This window comes from Camelus dromedarius, chromosome 12 (genome assembly GCF_036321535.1).
Source record: "Camelus dromedarius isolate mCamDro1 chromosome 12, mCamDro1.pat, whole genome shotgun sequence".
NCBI classification, from domain to species: Eukaryota; Metazoa; Chordata; class Mammalia; order Artiodactyla; family Camelidae; genus Camelus; species Camelus dromedarius.
In genome coordinates, this window is record NC_087447.1 from 59,064,937 (window position 1) to 59,087,883 (window position 22,947).

At 43.1% G+C, this 22,947-nt stretch overlaps 1 long non-coding RNA gene across 1 annotated transcript; it reads right to left on the reverse strand.

The window, feature by feature from the left end:
* Nucleotides 1-2,606: 2,606 nt before the first annotated feature.
* Nucleotides 2,607-21,322, reverse strand: LOC135322598 (uncharacterized). The gene is made up of 4 exons (XR_010383253.1): nt 21,187-21,322; nt 19,532-19,726; nt 13,827-13,905; nt 2,607-2,914 (listed from the first exon to the last, which is right to left on the reverse strand). It is a non-coding gene; the product is annotated as an uncharacterized LOC135322598 (long non-coding RNA).
* Between the last annotated feature and the right edge of the window lie 1,625 nt (nt 21,323-22,947).

Genomic DNA, 22,947 nt, shown 5'->3' on the forward strand with positions numbered 1-22,947 from the left:
AAAATCTGTTATCAGAAGCATTCTAAGAAAACTTGTTCTCTTAACAGAGAGGAACCAAACCTAGTCCTGTACCAGCTGCTTTAACAACAAAAGCCATTTACCTAAGTAAGTTTGATCTCAGCCCAACCACACACAGAACTCCTTTTTTAGGGCTCTCTTATTACAAACTTTCTACAATTTTCTGTATCCATATTAGTTTGTCCCCCCCCCCCTTTTTTTTCCCATCTAGAAACAACCAGCTCTAGGACCAGATCATTTTCTTGACCCTTAATAGAATGTAATTGCAATTCCATTCTTCATATCATTAAAAAAAAAAATTAAAACATATCCTACTTTCCTACTGTATACTGAAATAATAAAGGAACTATCTTAGTAGCTTAACATATTTAAATTAGAACCCTCAACTCCTAAAAAATCTTAATTTCTAGTGAATCTTTCAGTATCTTACTTTGTTTCAGAATGACCTTGCTACTCAAAAAACTTCCACCATTTAACCCAATTTAGCACAACTCTAAAATTTCAAGTCACCAAACATTTGGAGAGATCATTCCTAACTAGACATTAGTAAAACAAAATTATTTCCTGACGCAAAAGCTCTTCTCATTTGCATTTAATTTACTTATAAGAATTTCATCATTCCAAGTTAATTTTTTTCTTTCTGCTGACAAACTCTACAACAGAAACATGAACGTAGTGACCTTCAGTAAACCTAGATACAATAAGACATATCTGTATTGATTATACCAACAAGCTTAAGCTAGCTTTAATATCAGATATCAAGTTAGTATTGAATATTTTGTAGATCACATGAACTTCAAATTTCTTCTCTCTAGCTTCTTTTACACTTACAAGTATTTAGTTTGTAAGCACTTACTTTTAAGTCAATTAATATGGCTTGCCCACAAGTTAATTTTTACATAAAGACAGAACCAGAGATCTCAGTTTTTCCATTTGAATTTAAAAAAAATTTTTTTTTCCTTGAGCCCAGGTAGATAATTTACATCTAAAAGACACAGAAAGAGAAATGAAAATTCCTCCTCTGCTTTTACCAAATCCAATAATCTTGGCTATTTTCTGAGATTTTTTTCCCCGCAATTCTGTCACTTCAGTTTAAAGAAATAACAGTAACAGACAATAATACATATATCATTCACCCACATTCACATGCCCACTGTCAGCAAAACCGGGAAGTGAGAGTAGGATTTGGACATAGGAACACACATACTTATACACACACACATACAACCCCCCAAGAGAAAAGCCTATTATTTTCTTTCATTTATAGGAGCATAGCTAGAGATCTCCCAGTTTTGCCAAAATACTTTGGCGGGGGGACTATAAGACGGAACACAGCTCTGATCATCCATACTTAATTATCAATGGCTAATGTTACCAAATATCAAGCACATAACTACTCCAGGTGGTCCCTCTCAGTCACAGTTCCCTACGTTAGAGCAGGCAGAGAGCTAGATCTGAGCAGAGAAAGGGGGATGCAGGCTAAGTGGCAGAAACTGGGCAGAAAGGAGGGGCACAGGCCAAATGCAGGAAACCACATATCATGTAAGCACCAGGGGCCCCTGGGCAGAGTAAGCAAAGCAGGAACCTTTGGGCTGATGAGAGGTCACACATTTTAGGATAATGAGCCACCTGGAAGCTGACAAAGAAAGGCGGGTAAAGACAGGAATCTCCAGTGTCTGAATGTCACCTGTTGCTCATTATGCCCTCACTGCAATACAATTAGCCTGGCCGACTAGAAGTACCCACGTGCACCGACGCCATGACACTTCCAACACAAACTAAAGACAAAAATCTCTCCCCACTTTGGGAAGGTGGAGTTGGGGTAAAAATCAGGGATATGACCCCAAACCCTTCCCTCCCCAGTGAATATTCCGCCCATTTTTACATTCTATGTACCCCACCTGCCAAAGAAACTCAGGGCAGCTGCTCACCTGAGCCTGCCTGCTCTCCCCTGGAGTGTGTACTATCCATCCCTAAATAAACCCCCACTTTACATCAAAGCAGGAGGGAATGATACCCTGGTGTCATCACACTCAAGGCCTGTTACTCACCAAAGATGTCTCAACTAGCCAATGCAAGTACCGATACACACACTAACAATATGGTCCCACTAACAAAAGATCTCCCGAAAGAGAGTGCCCCTCAGTGAGCCCAGAATAGTTCACTTTCCGGAAAGGAATCAGGCTAGGTGGAGTGGGTAGAATTTTCCCAACCTGCGCAAGTCGGAGCGGCTCACCCCATAACAATACACACAAAAACACAAACAACAAATAAGCCATGGTCGCACAGAAAACCTGAGGCGGTCTAGTCTAAAATTTCCACTTCCATGCCCAGACAGAGGCCCCCTACAGATTGGTCCAGCTCTCGAAAGAGAACTGACCCAGACTGGCTCCCAGTGAGTCCAGAGCAGCTCACTTCCTGGAAGGGAATGAGCCCAGATGGAGTGGAGAGAAATCCCCCCTCCCCACCCCCCCGCGCGCGCCACGCTGGAGGAACTCACCCCAAGGTGACCCCGAATGTGGTCACAGTTCAGGACGTTTCTCCCTCCAAACAGACTCCATGGGGGCAGCCAGTACCTGTCAGGGGGAGTCCCTCCTGGTTCCCCGGAGTGAAGTGAGTCCTGGCAGCTACTGGAGACCCCGGGAAGCGGCTGCCTCTGGCCAGACTTGGGAGAAATGAGCAGCTTGTATCCAAAAAACGCTGAACTCCCTGCAAGTTTTCAGCTGAGCATTTCTGAAGGAACCTGAGGGAGGGAGGGGCGTCCCAGGGTATGTGATCAGCTGTGCACAATTCTCTGATTGATGGTGATCAATCCTTAGGCACCAGCGGGTCTGCGGGCTGCATGATCATGATCATCAAGTAGTTGATTTCTTCCATTTGGCGGTGTTTTTAACATCTGAAAAACCCAGGAAAGATGCATCAGATACAGTTGCCTAGGTACTTCAGAGAGGAGCTTCAGCAGAGGATATGGGGGAGGGGTCTCTCTGCAGAAGGCCGGATAGGGTCCTGCTTGGTGACACATTCACATTGCTGTTCCTGTGAATGTGATATTCCCTGTGCTGTAGTCTTGATTTTTTTTTGTAGCCATTTCCTACTCATCCTTTATACTCAGGGTGACTCCTCCTTTGGGAAAGCTCTGCATGACGTGATGGAACTCCTCGTGGAGATTCTCCGAGACCTTGGGACTTGATCATAGTGTTACCCTGGCACTTATCCATACTCTATCCCAGCACTTATCGTACAGTTCTGTAATCTTTGGTTTCATGCTTGTCTTCCCCCTGTTCTGTGAGATATTCAGAGTCGGAATAACCTCTTTAACTGTGCGTTCATAGTGCCAAGTCCAGCTCTAATGTGTGTTGAATTGATTTGAATCAGTGGTTGAAATTCAACAAAGTAATGGCACACAGCAGTAAATGACCACATCACAATTGTTAAGGAAGACTTGTACCACTGGCCCAGACAGTGAGGGCCTTCTAGGACAAGTGCCACCACTTCAGAGCCCATATAATGGCTGGGAAGAGAATGGATATTAGAGTCAGACAGACCTGGTTTCACATTATGCCTCCACTTCTTACTACCCCTTTAACCAAGGGAAGTTCCTTAGTTATCTGAGCTGTGGTTCTTTATTTGTAAAATGGGGATAAGAAACATCTACTTCTTAAGTTGTTGCCAGATTAAGTGAAAGAAAGCCTATGTGAACAGCTGGTAGTGTTACACAGGTCCAGCACACAGTATCACCCCTGTACTTCTGCTTTCAGTACTGACCATCCTTCTTGGGGTGGTTCCAGTTATAGCTGTCCTGTTGTCCTGTTGTAATTATTAGCAGTCACTCTTTTACTCTAAACAGCATCCTGGTTAAGATGATGTATTATATGGTCATCCTATTAACGAATCCTGACATGCCATCCAATATGCTGCCAGCGGTAGAGAGCTGACTTCCGCTAAAATGACACCTGGGAGCCACAATCCCAAATGAGACAGCTTAAAGCATTGGGGGTAAAGGCAACTGAAAGCCATACCCCCAAGGCAGGTGCATCCTGTACACAGCAGAGACCTCTGCAGCCATCTCGGCACTTAGGTGCACTGGCTGGTGGCATACCAGCCAGTCAGTGGCATTCAGAGCCTTGGTTTTCCTAAATGAGACAGAGAGAGTGGCCACTTTTTGGCTTTAAAAGACAGACTTCACTTACTTTTCTCTAAACCTCACCCTTCAGAGCCTGAACTGTCTGCTGGATGTTTCCTGCTTCGGAGCCAAGTTTACCTCCACTCAGAGCTCCATCTGGAGTCTCCTGGTCTGTATTTTTATTTCTGTAACAGCACTTAGTATGAAAAGACTATTTGACTCTAAATGAAGTACCCTTCTCTAAATGCAATTTTAGCATTGATTGCTGTCCTAGACTCTGAGCTCTTCAAGGATGGGGACCATGTCTTGCTGCCATTGTGTCTCTGTCATCTACAAGTGCCTGCACAGTGGGTGTTTGACAGGTGTGTATTTAGTGGATGGATAATGAACAGGAATGAGACGGCCAAACCCGTCCTTGGCATTGAGTACATCTGCCAGACTGGAGCGGGCTCTGCCACTCTTCCATGGCCCCTGAGGATGTAGGGGCTGGATTCATTCGGAAGCAGGCCCCGGAAATGCGTGACCTCGGTTCGAGATGTCTCAGTGACTTGGTAAAGACTACCTTTGCTTTATTGCATGGGGTTGGCCACCGCTGCCAGAACCAAACTGTTATTTGCCCAAGAGATCTTCCTGGGGAAAATCAATATTTATTAGCAGTTGTTTTAAAAGAAAAGCTGATGACATCATTTTCTCACCTCTCCTGATGGTACAGAGGCAGAGGCTTCAGAGAGAGAAACTTGAATGAGTGAGGGGAGGATTGAAAGGGTGTCTGAATGAACGAAGCAGGAAGGAGAGTCATTCATCCACACACACATAATTCACATGTCTGATCGGTTGTGATTCAACAGCTCACAGTACCAAAAAGGGTGATTCTCAGGGTGATCCCTCAGACACCCGCCTCTGCCAAGTGCCCACGTGCCTGCAAACAGCTGCCCCTGGGGTATGACGTCTCTTCCTCTCTAGTCTCCCAGAGCCCTTCAAGAGCCTCTTCTTGGCAGAACTGACCGAGAACCATACCGGAAAGGGACTCTGGGAAAAGCAGCTCCAGGCTTTTCCCCTGACAAGTCAGACAGTCTGACTCTATACATAGTCCACATGGACCTATATTTGTTCACTCATTCATTCAATGAATAGTTAATGAAGACCTGCTATATCTCAGTCTGCGCTTCTACTGGTTAAATTTCTCTAAGACTTGAGCACAGGTTTGTACCTTCTAATTCTTTTTCTATCTTCTATAGTATATGGCACAATTCTGGACACACAAGGAGGTGTGTGCTGTTAGCCTGTTAACTGACCTTAAACATGGCTAGCCTGGTATTTCCAATGGAAGAGGGTGAAGTGAGAAAAATCACTCACATGTGTCTGTATAGATAGATATTTAATGTGAGTATGTTGTGTATACCTTAGTATTGTAAAGGCAGAACATGCTAATTAAAGATAATTTGAAAAAAACTACATAATTTAAAATGTTTTAATTACTTTTAGTTCATTATTTAGCAAAATTATTATTTTACAAAGTAATCATTTGCCAACATTTTTATTTTCCTTCAGTTATTTTTTTTCTTTTAGACAGTATTATTACTTTATATCTTTTTCCTTAATATTATATTATAGGTATTTTAATGTTAGTATATTTTAAAAATTTTAATAGCTTAGGAGCAGTCAATTGAATAGATTTGTCATTGTTTAATCACCCACCTACTGCTGGAAGTTTAGATTGTTTCCAGTGTCAGGTATTGTGTAAGCCTTTGTTTTCCTTTGGTTGGTAGGTTGGATCCTGGTGAGTCTGGGTTTGTATCCTCTCCTTCCTCCCTCTCCCAGCCCTTGATATGACCAAAAGGGTTGGAGGGTGTTGTTGGCTCAGGACTGTTAGTACCCATGTGAGTAGATCTCCCAGTTTGTTGGCCAGAATGAACATCACTGGCCTCCAGGGACCCCTGCTTTAGTGCAGAGGAAGGAATCCATCCTGGATGCCAAAGAGGAAACCTGGCTTCTAGGCCTGGTTGTGAGTTAACTGCTGTGTGACAATGGGCATGTGTCCTCACCTCTCTGAGCCCATTTTCCCTCATTTGAGAGAATGACCACTTAGTCTACGGACCTCACTAGCTCAGTTGCTCTTTAGATTAATTTCATCTCTGAACTGCCCTGGTATGATGAATTGCTGGGCTACTCTCCTTCCATTCTGAGCGGTCAGGACTTTTCCTCTTGGGATGGGGGATCTCAGCTCAGGGGTTGAGATCCCTTATCCCCACCTCCCTGCCTTTGCCCTCGCTGGCTGCTTCTTTCTTCCACCTGCATTGCCTTTCTTCCCAGCTCAGAGATGATGTCTGCACAGTGACCAGCTCAGGGTGCCCACTTTGCTTTCCTTTCTCCTCCTCAGTACAAAGTACAGCTCAAATCTTCCCTCTTTGAAGAATGTCCTCTAACTGGGCTGCCGCAGGCGTGTCCTGGTCCCCACGGCAGCCCTAACCACGCTGTGAACCTGCTGCCGTCGCCCCGACTGACTGTGAGTTCCTCCTGGCACACACCAAGCCTCACTGCTCTGTAGCAAGGTGTTAGTGACTGTGTGGAATAAAGGAATAAAAGTGCACCACCCAGAGAACGCTTGCTTTAAGCAGACGGGTCTGGAGCTGGCAGAAATAAGCACAAGCCATCCTCAACTGAAAAAACAGGAAAGCAACTTGGGGAGGTTTCCTTTGTTGCCCTGGTTGGAGCAGGATGCACATTTTTAGTGCTGAGAGTTCCAAACTGAAGACTTTTACTTTATCAGCATATCCGTTTCCAGCATCCCTTTAAATGCTAATTAGAGTCTCTCCCCAGGGATATTTGGCGGATTCCACTTCACTCTGAATAATTTTCATCCTCTTTGTGCAGAGAGGTGGGGATGGAGTGAGGGTGTTACCTGGATGCCTCTCGAGTCCCCTGTTCTACACTCAAAGTTGTCTCATTTCCTCTCCCTCCACCTGCCGCCTCTACAGCTCTGAGAAGAGCCCAGTCCTGGCGCGCCTCCCTGTGCGAACGAACGTGGAGGCAGAAATAAAACTGGCTCATTTAACCGCCAGGACCACCTTTTTGGGTAGGTTTTATCATCCCCATTTTCACAGATGAGGAATCCAAGACACAGAGACCTTTATTAACTTGCCCAAGTCAGAGATTAAATGGCAGAGGCTGTGCAAACACAAGGCTGGGTCCAAATGGGGGGCTTCTCAGGGGCAGCTTCTGTGCAGAATAATCCTTACACATTCTAATCCATTTATTCTGTGAACCCTCACAAAACCCCAGGAGGCAGCTGACTAGCCCCATTTTGCAGTAAGAGGAAGAAACTGGGGCACAAGATGGAAAGCAGCTGTGCAAGGCCACAGGGCTATGAAATGGCTTCACCCTCCTCCGCGTCTGACTTGGGACCCTCTTTCTGCCTGTGCCTCTTCCTCCTCTGCCTGGTGTCCTCACTCACCCAAAGGCAAGAGCTGCATTCAGGTCGTTATGCGGTGCAGCTCAGTGAGTATCTGTCCCAGTGGGAATGATGTGGGACAGCCTGCAGCCGGTCACTCAGGCCCCAGTGGGGTGGGCTGGGGGGGTCTCTGTGGAGTTGGAATCTTGCAAGCAGGAAATTTCTGTCAATGAGCCCGAGTCTCTGGTCTTAGGGACAGGGCACACCTTCTCCCCAAGTAGTTCTAGAGGCTCTAGTTGAATAAACTTTCCCTGTGTGACCACATCTCCCACGTCCTAGTGCTTGTGAAGAAGGACATTCAGATTACTCTCCTGGACAACACTAACGCCTCCTAACTGGCCGCCCAGAGCCTCTCTCGCCTCCCTCCAGCCCACTCACCACGCAAAAGTCAGAATAAACAATAAAAATGGTGAAGCTGAGGATGCCACTCACTGCCTGGAAACACCTTCATGGTTTCCCATTGCTCTTAAGATAATGGCCAAATCCTTAACTTGACCATCGCATAGGAGCACTTGTCTGCCCTCAATCCAGCCACATTGGTGTTCCTTGGTTTGCTCTTTTCCACCTTGGGACCCTTTGTTCTTGGTAGTCCTTTATTCTAAAATATTCTCCATGCTATGCCAGGCTCAATTCTCATCTTTTAAATCTTGGCTTCAATGTCCCTTCCTCAGAGAACCATCACCAACTCATCTCCACCTCCTCTTGTAGCATTTCCCTTTCATGAGATTTACCATCACGTATCACCAGTTTTTTATTAGTGGAAGCAGTGTTTCAGTGTTGATCCCTCACTGGCATGGAGGCTCCCTTGTGGGGCAGGGGCCCCCTGTCCTGGATTCCCAGCACCCAGCACCCTACAATATGTACATAGTAGACCTCTGACAGATAATTGTTGAATAAAGGGTGTTAAGGAGTGGGCTATTCTTACCTTGGAAGCTACTTCCTGCAGACACTTGAATTTTCCAAACCTGATTTTTCAGAAGCTTTTCTTGAAAACTTCATCCAAATGAAGTTGTCCTTACATTCGGAACATCATGGGCTATGGGGAACAGACAACTGCAGAGAATTTCTGCTCATAATTAAATTGTAGCTGATGAAATAAGTGACACGTTGATCGGTCTCCCTGCTCGTGTATTTGGGACTGTGTGTTGCATACTAATTGCTAGCCTAAATCAATTCAAGTCCTTTGGGAAAAAGCTCTTCCCCTCTTTAAAGCAGAGGTAAGAAAAAACGCTTAGAGAGTCACGGATGGCAGCTGGGCTCTGGCAGAGACTGGAAGGGACAGAAGGGAGGGAACTTTCAGGTCCCGTAGCTCTGTTTTCACCAGTCACGGCTGAAGGGGAGGCGGATGAGTCAGATCTGGGTTTTGAGGCCTTAATCAACTCGGACTGTGGAAATGTGCCTCACAGTCCACTGCGACGCTTCTCAGCCCTTAGAAGAGGCAAATAACAAGAAAACCATTGGACTTTAGGCATTTAGTCTAAAAAATCAGCAGCTCTAAGCTGCCCTGTGGTTAGTACATCTTTAGTGCAGTTTTCTTTCTTCTTCTGCAAATTTAGGATTAGCTGGGGAGAATGGATGTTGGTAATGAGGATCCGGAGGTCTCAAAGCATGCTTAGAGCTCTGGGAATGGCTTGATTGCAGGCAGACGGCTCTTACTGAGGCAGGAAAGTAAAATCCAAATCAAGATTCCTGAAAATTTTACATTTTTTTTTAATACGAATTGCTGTCTCAGTCATTCCAGAAATCTCTATTCAGTTTATTACACAAGGGGTCCCAGACACAGCGTCTGTCCTTGAGGCCTGCGCCCGGTGAAGAGAGAAGCGAGTGCTCTAGACAAGGCACAATGATGGGCTTGGCGGGGCTGGGATAAAACATCCCCCTGCTACTGCACAGGTGTGTCTCCTGCAGCAGCTGGGCTTTAGCGGGTTGTCTCCTGATATAAGCAGTCAATTTAATCTATAGGAAGAGGTCCTGTACATAAAGTGAGAGCTCTCTGAAGATATTCTCACTGCCAGTCACCTGGGGAGGAGGCAGGGTTCTCAGATGGAAAAGTGAACCTTGTAAAGTATCAGGCAGGAGGGATGGAGAAGTCCTGTTTTGCTCAGGGCCTCTTTTGCTTTTACTTTTAAGACCCTAATATGCCTAGACTCACCTGGGAGTGCTTACCATGTGTCAGGTACTGGGCTGAGTTTCTTCATACAGGACTCCCAGCCTTAAAATGGAAGCTGTGATTATGTCCATTTTTACAGAAGGGTAGGCTGAGACTCTGAGAGATGAAGTTTTATAATGAGTAAGGGAGATGGTGCTGGGCTTCGAAACAAGGAATGTTTTAATGCACAGCCTGCACCTTTATCCGTGGAGCTATTATGCATTCTGGGTGGTGGGTCTGAAACAGTGATATGCCGGTAACTGTTTAATGGACTAGCTCTGGAAGAAAAAAAAAGAAAAAAAAACCAAAAAAACCTTGATTTTTTTGCTCATCTCTGTGTAGTAAACATTCCCATCATGGCCAATTTGAAGCCACCAAACTGAAGACAGTGAACAGGGAGGTGGGAAGAGATGCACCCAGTTGAGCCAATTCCGGCACACCTGGGGACTGAAATCACTTACACCGCAGAAGCAGCTAGAAACTTCTACAGGCGTGAAGTCCACATGCTGTGGAGAATAAAGCCTGTAATACTGAGCTGAGTGGAACTTTGAGAACTGGTTTATTCTGTAACATAGTGCTCTCTTTCTTCTTTTGTTTTCCAGAAGATTTACTGATTCCCTGAATGAAGGCCTCTCCTTGCTCAGCTGTACCACAGAACATTTAGGAGAAGGGGGAAGCCCCCCCTCGGCGACCCCCACCAGTCTCGAGGGGAGGCGGCAGAGATGCTTAGTGAGACCTCCCCAAGGGCGGGGGGAATGTGGGCGGTAGCGCTGTGGCCGCCCCGCCTCTCAGGAAAGCCTTCTTCCGTTTGATTATTTCAGGGAGGTGGTCATCTTCCTCTAAAGAAGCTTTGAAATGTTCTCAGAGGTAACTGAGCTCTAGCCCCATTCTTTTCCCTCATTGTCTGAGGTCACCTCTTGACCTTTAACCCCAAGGTCATCCTCACCCTTGTTTTCCGGTGACTGTCAGCTTCCCCTCAACTGGGTGACTTTTGGACCACCTGTATCAGAATCACCTGGAGTGCCTGCCCAAATGCGGACTTCAGGCCCAGGAAGCTACGTTTAAGCAGCTCTCCAGTTGATGGTTATGTTCAGTGTTCCACAGCCAGTTCTCTCGGCCGTATTTTCTAACATGTCTCCAGCAGAACCAGAGGTAATAGCACATTGATAGGCATTATGTTAAAAAAAAAAAAAAAAGAAAAGAAAAGAAAAGAAAGAGGCCTTGATGGCAGGGGTCTGCAAAGAGCTAAACATTGAGTGGTGGCCTATTTCTGTATGGTCCTTGAGCTCAGAAGGGCTTTTGCCTTTTTAAAGCACACACACACACACAAACAAAAACAAAAGAAACTTGACTGTAGGAAGGCTTGGCACCGTCAGTAAGCTAATGTGCACTGGGGCTCTTCGAGAGGGTGGATAGCATTTCCCAATCGTGTCTGAACACAGAATTCCTCCTTTCTTCATTTTTATCTTTTTATAAAGCATATTGCAGAAGCAGTGTTCTGTGGAATATGCTCTGAGAAACACTGTTCTAAATAAATTAATTCCAATTCAAATTTGGCAATCAAGTTCCCCTGAATCTTTCATTGTGCTCTTTTCCTTTATCTTGGTCAGGAGTGTGGTTCCTTCTCCTGACTCCATGGATTCGGTCCATTCTTCCAGGCTTTTTCGCCAACTCTTCTCTTTCCCACCTGACATCTCCTACGTCAGTCACACTCTTTCCCTTTCAGAACTCTTAGAGCGCTTAGTGTGTGTTCAGTAAAGCCATGGCTTTCTGAAGCTCCGTGGAAATAAAGGATTCTAGAAAACAGTATTTTTTGGCTATCTGAGGGGATACTATTTTTGGCAAGAAAACATTATTTAACCTAATTCTTTGGGACAGGGAACTTTTGAACCATACTGAATTAATTCTCTAATTGAACATAATTTTATTTTCATGACATGGTGATGGAAAGATGAGAAAAATCATGTTTCCAGCTCAGTTACACCACTAATGAGATGGGAGGCCTGAGAAGTCATTTTTCAACCCTGGCCTCTGAGAAAATGAGGTTATTGGCCTCGATGTTCTTTAAGGTTCCTCCAAGTTCTGACATTCTGTGATGTTCTGGGATTACAGTTTCAGGAAAGGAAATGGGATGAGGCAAGTGCACTCAAGTTTCTATTAATTTACATCTGATGATTTCTTCCTAGCCACACCCATCAGTTCCTATTGCTAAACCATACAAATTTAAGAAACATTCTAATTGATACTTAATTCTACTTGGTGAACAAAACTCAAATTTTTGCACAGCGACAGATTAGGAATCAAAGATTTTCTTAATACTATTAGGTGGATTTTGTTTTTCATGAGTGAGTCTGGCAAGGCTTTGATCATGGACTTGGACAGAATGTTGGTATTTTTATGCCTCTGAGAAAGCCCCAGCTGTCTCAGACACTCTGAGGTCTCACAAATCTGACTTGATCTCTCTTAATTTATTTCCCAGATAAAGCTATTGACTGTGGGAGAGTTGCTTTTCACTTTACAGGAAGGTCACGAACTTCACTTTTGTGGATTTCTACTTAAGTTGATGCCACTGGCATGCAGACTTCAGCTAGGCTTTTACTGTGCTTCCAGATCCTTCCATCATCTCTGACTTCCCAGTGAATTCCCAAGAGCCCGTCCCAACAGTTCCATTTTCTCCTCAAGTTTCAACCCATCCATCCTTCTCAGCCCAGCAAAAGCCTGCACTTCTCTTCTCCATCTCAAAGCTCCAGAAGCACTCAATGACTCTTCCTTTCCTCATTCACTCATTCAGTCAACATTTCTTGAATGTTCAATCTGTATGAATCGGCCAGAGTCCTTCCCCTTGGAGGTACTTCCAGTCTGGTGGGGAGTTAGAAAAAATAAACACACCAATAAACGTGTCTCTTACAAGTCTTTGAATACCAGAGAAGGAGCATGTACTTTGCTTGAATGGAAGAGTCAGGAAAACTTCCCAGAGGTGATCTGTGAGTCGTGTCTGAGAGGATGAGTCAGAGTTCAACAGGAGACAGTTGGGTGTCCGGTGCTCCAGGTGGCGGGAACAATATGTGCAAGGCCACGAAGGCAGGACAAAGTGTGACAGGATGAGAGTGAGGGGGCTGGAGAGGAGGGCATGGGGCCGTGTTGGGAGAGGAGCTGGAAAAGCTGGTAGGGGCTCCATGGTCTGGGAGGAAGAAGTGTCTTTCTTCATCTGTGCTCCCAACTCCACTCCCTTTGGCCTTTCTTCAGCAGGTTTTTAGAAAATTTTCTTGTATATATGTATTTTTTATTGAAATCTAGTCAGTTTACAATGTTGTGTCAGTCTCTGGTGTACAGCACAGTGCTTCCATCTTACATGCACTTACACATACTCATTTTCATATTCTTTTTCATAAGTTACCAGATATTGAATATAGTTCCCTATGCAATACAGCATGAACTTGTTGTTTATCTATTTTTATATATAGTAATTAGTATCTGCAAATCTCGAACTCCCAGTTTATCCCTTCCCACCCCTTTTCCCTGCTGGTAACTATAAGTTTGTTCTCAATGTCTGTGAGTCTGTTTCTGTTTTGTAAATAAGTTCATTTGTCTTTTTTTTTCTTTTTTAATTCCACATATAAGTGAAATCATGTGGTATTTTTCTTTTTCTTTCTGGCTTACTTCACTTAGAATGACAATCTCCAGGTCCAGCCATGTTGCTGCAAATGGCATTATTTTTCAATTTTCTATGGCTGAGTAGGATTTCATTGTATAAATATACCACAACTTCTTTATCCAGTCATCTGTTGATGGACATTTAGGTTGTTTCCATCTCTTGGCTATTGCAAATAGTGCTGCTATGAACACTGGGGTGCATGTTTATTTTTGCATTAAGGTTCCCTCTGGATCTATGCCCAGGAGTGGGATTGCTGGATCATATGGTAAGTCTCCAGCATCTTGCTTCAACAATGCCCATTTTGAGTTCCCTTTCATATCTTATCTTTCAGCTCAGAGAGGCTCAAATCTTATCTTTCTTCAACACACACACCCACACACACCAATTTCCCCCTACTCTGCTTTAAGCTTGCCCCTCATGCCCTTAGTACCTAGTTTTCACGTTCTTGAGAGTAGTTTGTCTCACTTTCTTTACTTCTTCGCCTCCACGTCTCTCCATCCTGTTGCAATCTGGCTTGAGAAAAAAATGAGAAGAGTGATCTAAAACCTGTGAGTCAATTTTTTTTGTTCACCCCACTGTGAATGTTAAAGAATGCCATTTTATTTTCTTCTTTACTTATTTGCAGCTCATGTAGGCTCAATTCCTCTCTGAATATATTTTAATTTGCTTAAAACAAGACGTCCTCTTTTCTCTGCACAATTATGTAAAGCCAATGGCTTATCTTTAATTCCAAGGTCATGGGGATGCCCATTTTGATGCTGAAACAGGAATCTATTTTCCTTTATCACTCAGAGGAGAAACATGCACTAATGGGAACACAGAAGAAGAACACGAGAGCTGATTCCCACTGTCGGGGAAATGCCATGAGGGCTAGGTGTGCCTGTCTGGGCAGAGGTCATTTCTACCATTCCAGTAATTTCACAAATATTTGATGGGTGTTCCTATGTGCCAGGCACTGGGGACACTGAGATGCAAGTTGTATTTCCTGAATTCATGGGTTCACAGTTTGGGGAGACAGACCAAAATGTCACAGGTTACAGTTCGGCAGTTTAGTAGGGGCCAGGAGGAAAAGGGCAGAGAACACCTAGTGAAAGGAGCATGTGAGGCAGCCTTGGATGGGCAAAGCGTCTTAGAGGACAAATAGAAGCCCACCAGGCAGCTGAGGGAGGAAAGCTCTTTTAGGCAGAGGAAACAGACTAAGAGAAGAGATACATGAGAAAGTGGTGCATCCAGGGAACTACAGCTGGTTTTACTGCTTGTTGTGGCTGAAACTTAGGGTAGAGTTGTAGATGCTTAAATGCTGTATAATGAAGACCTTGAGGTCCATGCGTAAGGTGCTGGATTTTATCCTTCAGTAAGAGGAGCCACTGAGGGGTGTTAATCGGGGCAGTACTATGACTAGGAATGTCTGTTACTGATCACAGCAAGACATCCTTTCCCTACTTTCCCTTTGATATCTCTCCCTGACCTTCCTACTCAGATTCTTGTTCTTTGTTTCAATACCTTCATTCATTCTTCCCCTCTCTCCCAACCCCACCCGAACTTGCCATTCTTCTTGGTTCTCTTATTCAATGACCAGGTTCTGCCGCCCCTCCTTTTCTAGTCCAGAAACCTCCCTTCCTCATCTCCCCACGTCTAGTTTTGTGATTCTGAATCTTTCCTAATACTGTTCATTTCCTCCTCTCCATCTCCCGGACAGATTTTCTGACTTGGCTTTAGCTCTCACCATTCCTTTCCTGAGTTAATGCCTCCCCTACTGAATGGATCTCTTGGCCTCAGACATCCTTCGTAACTCGGCTAGTGTAAGCCCTGTGCAAGGGGAATCTGATCATCTTGTGTCCCTGGTTAAAATCACCACTCTGCAGAAAGCAGACTCCCACAGCCTCTGCGAGTGGGCTGACAGGGATCATTGATCCCAGGTAGGGAGACAGTCAGACCCAATCTCCCAGGAAACTGGAAATGGACTTCAGAACCAGAAGCCAGTCTCTATGGGTACCTGAACTGAGCACTGAGAAGAAAACAGAACCTGGGCAACCATGTTTAGCCTGTTTACAAGTGGAAAAGAAAAGCTGCTCTGCAGAGATGTGCAGAGGGAAGAGGGGACGGTCCCAAAGAGAAGGGGTCTCCGTGATGGGTGTGTCTATGGCCTGGTTTGGAGGGTGTGTTCAGTTCCTGGCACCAAGTCTTCCTGGAGCTGGTCTGCACGTCCTGCCTTTGAGTTCATACTGATACTTCTCTTCATCCCAAAAGTGTAACATTTGCTTAACGTTGCTCAAGGAAGTTCTGTTTCTTACAACAAAAACCTTTTAAAAGGGAGACTAATGGAACCCAATAAACATTTAGGCCTCTCTGACCTTTGTTTAGATCTGTGGTTTCTTCATGTCCATCGTTTGCTCAAGAGAGCACAGATTCAGGTGCTGCCTTGAGTTAAATCAAAGTCTGACACACTATCCATCGTGCTTTTACCCCTCTGGGATCACCCAGAACTGAATCTCGTAACTCAGGACGAGCTTTTAACATGCCTGGGGCTCTTTTTCATCATAAACGGATGGCTGTTACTGCCATACAGAGCTGTTAATGTTGTCAGGGGCTTTGGACATTTCCATGGAAATCACAATTTCCCAGAACCTTGGATGTTTATTCATTCAAGATTAATCTAATGTTTTATTTGACAGAACTGTGTTTTGCATTGGAGATACAAAGAAAAATGAAATGCAGTCCCTAACCCACAGGACTCTTAGACTTTTAGGGGGTAGATAAAAGTTTTAAAATGCTTGAATTACTGATGATGAAACTGAGGCCTAAAATAGGAGATGTGACTTAATTAAAGACTTACTGGTAATCTCTTTTCTTTCCATGCTGAATATGTATGCTGTTTGGGCACTGAATTATTCTACATCTTTTGGCCCAATTGGAATGGCAACGGTGGAAAATTAGAGGCTTGCATTAGTGACTTCAAAGAGAATGTGGATCCAGCATTCTTGGAAATTATATAAGTATTAAGATTGCCAGGCATTAGATCTACTTTTGGAAATAACCAATTGAGTTTTATGAGGTCATTCAACTTAGTGAAAATGAAAAAAAATAGATGCAAAATACTTTCAACATTGCCTAATCAGTTGATTTCTGGTAACAGTGAAATGCAATAACTAGGTCAACAACAATGTGGTATCAATTTAGGGAGGCCACATGAGGCTATTATTCTTGTTATCCTGAACCCATGGATTTTTGTAAAGTCTAGACAAAGGATATTCCAAAATGGAAGCACAGAGTCAATCAAAAGGGGTCGATACATCAGAGCGGTATCTTAAAAGCCCTGATACCAGCTAGGCTGGACAGCAGATAGCCCGGGGTGAAAGACAGGAAGAAGGCGTTCTGAAAGTGTATCAAGTGTATATTAAAACGTGTAACAAAAACATGGTGACACTGGCGGCAGGGTTACCTATGCCTTGTATGGAAAGGACTGTCTTGGGGAGCTCAGCCTAGGTGGAGAAATAAAATTGGCCTTGAGAAGAGGCAAGGTCAAGGTGGAAAGAAAACTGGCTGTGTCAGACGGAAGGAGGCAATGAGCAGGTGCGCATTGTGTAGGAAAAGGAGCAAGACAGTTAGTGATGTCAAGAGCTAGTCACAGAATTACTCAGGGCTGAATCTGGGCGTTCAGTATGCCCAGGTAGGCTGGACTTAAAGAACCTCCCTGGGCTGGTTGGAGTTTCTAGGTCTTAACATTAGAAAGGGCTAGGAAAGACATTTTTTTTTTAAAGAAAGTACATAATAAGGTCATACCGATATTTAAAATTCAAATATGGACACTCCTTTTAATTTCATTTGAACATTGTTTTATAATTTTATAAAACTTCTACATGGCTTGAAATCCAAATTATGAAACAAGGAATATAGAGAAAAGTTTATCTTCTAATTCTGTTCCTGCCCTGTTCCCTTCTCCCCATTTTATTTATTTTATAATTTATTCTTCTACTTTTTTAAAATATAAAAATATATACACTCAATCCTCTTTATTCACAGACTTCATATTTGCAAATGTCAGGGATAAATCCATATGTAATTTTGCTAGACAATGCCAAATTCCCTTACCTGCGAGTCGTATTATTTTGTTCTCCCACCAGCAGAAAAGCACCCATTCCTCCATAACCTCAATCAAAGGTTTCTCATCAAACTTTTGAAAGTTTTCCAATCGACAAGTGAGAAAGAAAATCTCAGAAATCTCGGTCTAGTTTTAATTTGCATTTGTCTTATGATCTTATGTGTGAGGTTGAGTGTCTTCATGTATTTAAAGTCCACTTGCTTTTGTTGTTGCTGTTGTTGTCCGTATCTTTAGCACTGGGGGTTTATTTCAAGGATACAGGGGGAAACTAGAAAGACTGCACAACCAGGACTGTGGAGACCTGGAACATTGTCACCACATATAATTCAGCAACATCATGAGTCTGTCAGCAGCTCTGAACACCAACAGCGATGTCTTCTGAACTCATGACACAGCAACTCCATCTCAACCAACTTCTGTCTCTTTCATTCCTCACTCATTTCCCTTTCTCTTCTCCCGTTTTTACTTTTAGCTTACTCATGGTTTTTACTTACTCATGAGTCATGCTACCGCATGGCTTCTGCCTTTTCTCTTTGCCTCTCTCTGCTTCTGCCAAGCCTACTCTCTGCTCACTTTTTTTGCACATCGGACATGAAAATTCTCCAAGAGTAGACTTTGTAGGTTGGATTAGCCAATAACCATTAAGTATAAAGTACCTTTGTTGAGCTATGCTTTTGAACCAGGCTGCTGGCCAATCTATATACATAGTTATCTTTGGGTCAGGTGTTCATCCTCAGTTCAGGAGGTCAGGCTTAGAGCCTGAGGTTGTAGGACACAAAGCATGGAAACCTAGGGGTAAGGATATTCTCAGAAGAAAGATGTGTGCAAGGTTTCTCGTGGGTTTGCTTGGATATCCATAAGAAACAGTAAGAAGAAGAGTATTACAGAAGTAACATGTTCATTTTACAGATGAGGAAATTGAGACTTAAGAGACATTTAGTAACTTTCCCAAAGTCACATGGCTTGCTGGAATCAAACCCTTGTGTTTCAGAGCCAAGATTCAATCCTAGGAGTTGAGTACAGAACATTTTGTTCCTATTGTACTGACTCTTGCATGGACTCTGCTGGTGTTTTGACTTTGTTTTAACCTTGAGTGTATTTAACTCCACATTAAAAAAAATATATTATATACTAGGATTATGCCTTAGTGATAAATGTCTATTGAAAAAATATTGTTCTTTTGGAGAACACTGCAGTAATCCAATTTATTTCCTTGATTAATTTTTTATACCCTGCAGTTTAACCAGTTCTAGTTTTATTTTACCAATGTTGATATGAATTAATTCTTTCTGTGTTTATTTTATAATAAACTTTGATGTAGCCATTAGTTTTTGTTACTGTCATTTGTTTTGCTACTGAAAAATTTTATTGATTATAGTTTCTTTTCACCTTTTTCCCTCTTTGGCCTTTATACTTATGACATTCAACTTTCCCAGATAAAATCTTTTTAGATGTGAAATTCACAAGATTTGATTCTTTTGCTAGTTTTACTGAGTGAAGTTTTTAGCTTTTGACAGTATTATTTTTTATAGTTGTTGATTTTTTTTTAAAACAGATTTTTTCCCTCAGGTCATTTTTTTTTCTTTTGGCACTTTACAGTATGCCCCATAATGCATGATTCTTCAGTTAGTTTTTGCCTATAACAAATTTTAGCCTGTAAAATTTTCATGGTTGTCAGTTTCATTGCTGTATTTTGTGGTAATTCTATCAGTAATCCTTATTATGAATTGCAGATCAAAGTTCTGAAAATTTGTATTGCTTTCTTGAGGTAGAGCAAAGGATACCTAAAGGACAAAGGCGTAAAATTATTACACATAGCCAGGAGTTTGGATTCTATAGACAGTGCCCTTTCTTTTCAACCTCAGATACCTCCCCGATACCTGGTAGTTTTTCTTTCTTTCAGGAGGGTTTGGGGCTATCAGGCCAAGGACCAGGCCTTTTGCCCTGCGAGGAGGAGCGATCACTCTGAATTTGTGCGCTTAAGTGTTGGAAAAAAAACACGTAAATAAAACAGCTCCCCAGGCCCTACTTACCTCTGACAGGCGGACAAGCTGTTCCTTTCTCAGCCTTGGCTCCCAAGGTCTCCAGGCTGCGTTGGGGCTGTGACTGGGCCCGGACCTTTCATCCTCCTCTGGATCCGTCCAAGTTCCCCCAGGCCTGGAAGGCCTCCCAGGCTTGTCTCCAGTTCCCCTACAGAGCAAGCCTCCCTGTAGGCCTTGTTGTCTGACCTGCAGGGGCCACATGTCAATGAAAGCACTGGGAAGTCACAGTCCGTTGTCTCCCTAATGCCTCTAATGTCAACCCTCCAAGCTATTGCATTCGGTTCAATCCAGGCCATGGTTGTTACAGCCAGGATGTCCACTGGGATTTTTAATATTAATAAGACTATAGAAACATGGCTGAGAACTAGACAAAACAAAAAACAACCTTAAACTTGCAGTCAATTTTTTTTTATGAACCGAGCATCAAATTCCACGATGCTAGCTTTGGCGTTCTCTGGAGATAAGGTGTTCCATGACCCTGCCCTTAACTGACCCGCCCTGCCTGTATGTTTACTGGGTTCTACTCAGCAGGAGGCCAACGTATAACACTCCTACTGATGTCCCACGTGATCAGCCTGAGGGACTCATGGATGGCCAACATTTATTGTAAAACAAAGCATTTTTCTCCTTCCCGTTATGTATGGAAACATGGTATTTAATGTGTTGATTATGAAAAAAATCAACAGAAATTTGTTGGCTGGGACTTTCACAGCCTGCTTTCTGAAACTTTTGATTTCTTTCCAAACTACTTCTGATCTCAGCCCAAACTCTCTTGCTCTGTATCTGGACTCGGTCCTTAGCACTCCCTCTCAGATACTGATGTTGGCTTTACTCTTAGCAACCACTCGGATTATCCCACTGGGTTGTGGGTGTGGGACGGTTTCTGGTAAAGGCCTCTCATACTTCTGTCTGGCTCCTGGAACCCTCTGAGGGCTTGCCTCAGACTTTAAATGGGAACCAGAGAGGATGAGAGGGCTGTTTACCACTTAGCTATCTCTCCGCTTTCCACTAAGGGTTCTTGTGGACCTTAGTGTATACACACGTGACCAGGTGTGTATTTTTCTGAATTCCACAGCTTCCTGGAGAACTGGAGATGGGCTCTGGGGCAGACCTGGCTTTACAGCTATTCTCTGTGATACTGAGCAAGTTACTCTGAGTTTCTGTCCTTTCATCCTTAAAGAAAGAAAATTGTTCATGTGGATAAAACAAATGCAGGTGTTAGGTGCCCGGCAAGCAGCAGGCGCTCAGGAAGAGTTCGCTAGCCTGTGCTCCCAGAATGCATTCGATGTGACTCATCTTTACTTCCCACAGGCATACATGATTCTGGGATTGCTTTGAGCCTGGCGTAGTGATGCTGGGGCTGACTGTACACTGAATTCTTCTATCCAGATCAGGTCCTGAAGGGAGATGGGTGTGCACTATGAGCCATGTGGACTCCCTCTTTAGAAACTTGAGTGAGTCCTCTAGGTTTTTAAAATGTTCTAATTAACTTTCTTTCTGCCTCTGAAAGAGAAAGGTGTTGGGGTTTGTCTCTGAGGGCAGAGACAACACCATGAAGAAGGAAAAGCTTTGGCTTTGTGTCCTGGCTCTGTCACTTTCTAACAGTGTGATCCTGGGTAAGGGTTAGACCTCTTTTGTTTTCTCACCTGCAAAATGGGTATAAATCAGGAGAAGTTCCAGGTTCTGTGTGGGCTAAAACTTGTACAATTTGGGGGTCCTGTTTAAGAAAAAGAACACAAAATCATGAATACAAAATTAGTTATAAAGTTTACATTTAGAATGAGAAAAGAAATCACCATAAACTACAAGTTAAAAAAATAAAAAATACCATAAGCATCATACAATTTAGAAAACTAATATATATCATTACTTAACTACATGGCGTACCTCAATAATATATTTTTCTTACTTTTTGGCTAATTACTGTCTGATTATCTTCCTACAGAACACTGATGTTGTAATATCTTTGTCTATAGAGAGAACAGGAAGATGCTGCACTCTTTCCCCTTGCATGCTGATTAAAATTACCAAGAGTATTGAGAGGTTTTTTTTAGCTCCACTAATATTGTATAAATTTTTAGAATTGTCAGTCTGGGAGAACTGTCTAGTTTAAAAAAATATGTGTATATAAGTTTTATTCAAGTATTCTCATATAGCACTTGTATTAAATGCTCTGTGAAATGGCATATTCTTTCATCAGTTTGTCATTGTCAGTGTGTCAACCAGCAAAAAATGTTTCAATGCATTTATATGATTCCCTCCTCTTCATTAATTAGATTATCAAATAATCCAAGAACTTATTTATTATTTCTATTTGGAATTTCTCTCTTCCTTTTCAGGATTAACTACATTCGTTTGTGATCTCAATTTTGTTTTTTGTTACAATTGCATCTCAGTGTTAGAGGAATTTCTGTTGATTTCATCATTCATGTATTCTATAAATTTGAATCCCTTAATTTTTTAACAATTGATCTGCTTTGGTTCTACAACCTCAGGGAGTTATTGGAGAGACTTGTATCAGGTCAAGAGGCTTTGTGAATGTGACAAAATGTTTATGTCCTTACAAATTCATAGGATGTTCTCCTCCCCCCACCACTCCTGCCACACCCCATTGCTCCCCTGGCAAGTGCTGGCCCCCCACAGTGAGTTCCCAGTGAAGACGTATGGGTTGACTCACTGGTTCCCTTTCTAAAAACTAGGAGGAGAGAAGAGGATGGAAGTGGAGTATTAATTCTTATTTGTCACTGTCAACTTGCGTCATGTTTTTCTTCTACGACAAACAGGATGAAGTGTGACACTTAAAACTTTCTCTAAAATTTAGCTTTTAGAAAAAATAATCCCAGAATTTTCTCATTTCTGATGAAGATTCTTTGATCAGGGCTTCGAAAGTTGACCCTGACTCAGCAGCCTGGGTCATGGGCATCAAATGGAAGTTACTACTGCCTCCCCTGCCCTCACCCCATTCACTCATCCTGCAAATGTGTCCCTGATAGAGCAGGGCTGGCCAGGTGTGGTTCACCCCACCTTTTATCTATTATCTCCTCCTAACAAGGCTCCTATTCCCTGAAATCTCAAGTACACCTGAAGGTCAGGTTTCCTGCACAGCCTGCATACTTCTGGAGCTTGGACTGAAATGCCAAGTGTAAAGCAATCTACCTTTAAAGGAGTATTTTTCTATTTTCAAAGTCACCCCTCAGGGATAATTTTATAGGGGAAAAAAACCATGAGGGAATTCGTTTCATTTGGTCATCCTTTTTAAATGAATAGAGGAACAGGTGTACCCTTAAAAATATGCTGGTGGCATTTCCATGTGTTTCTCTAAGTGAAGTTAATTGAACCCTGGTAGTTCCAGTGGGCTATCTGTGTACCTCCTCCTGAAAGTTTTCCTGGATTTTCTCAGCAGAGTT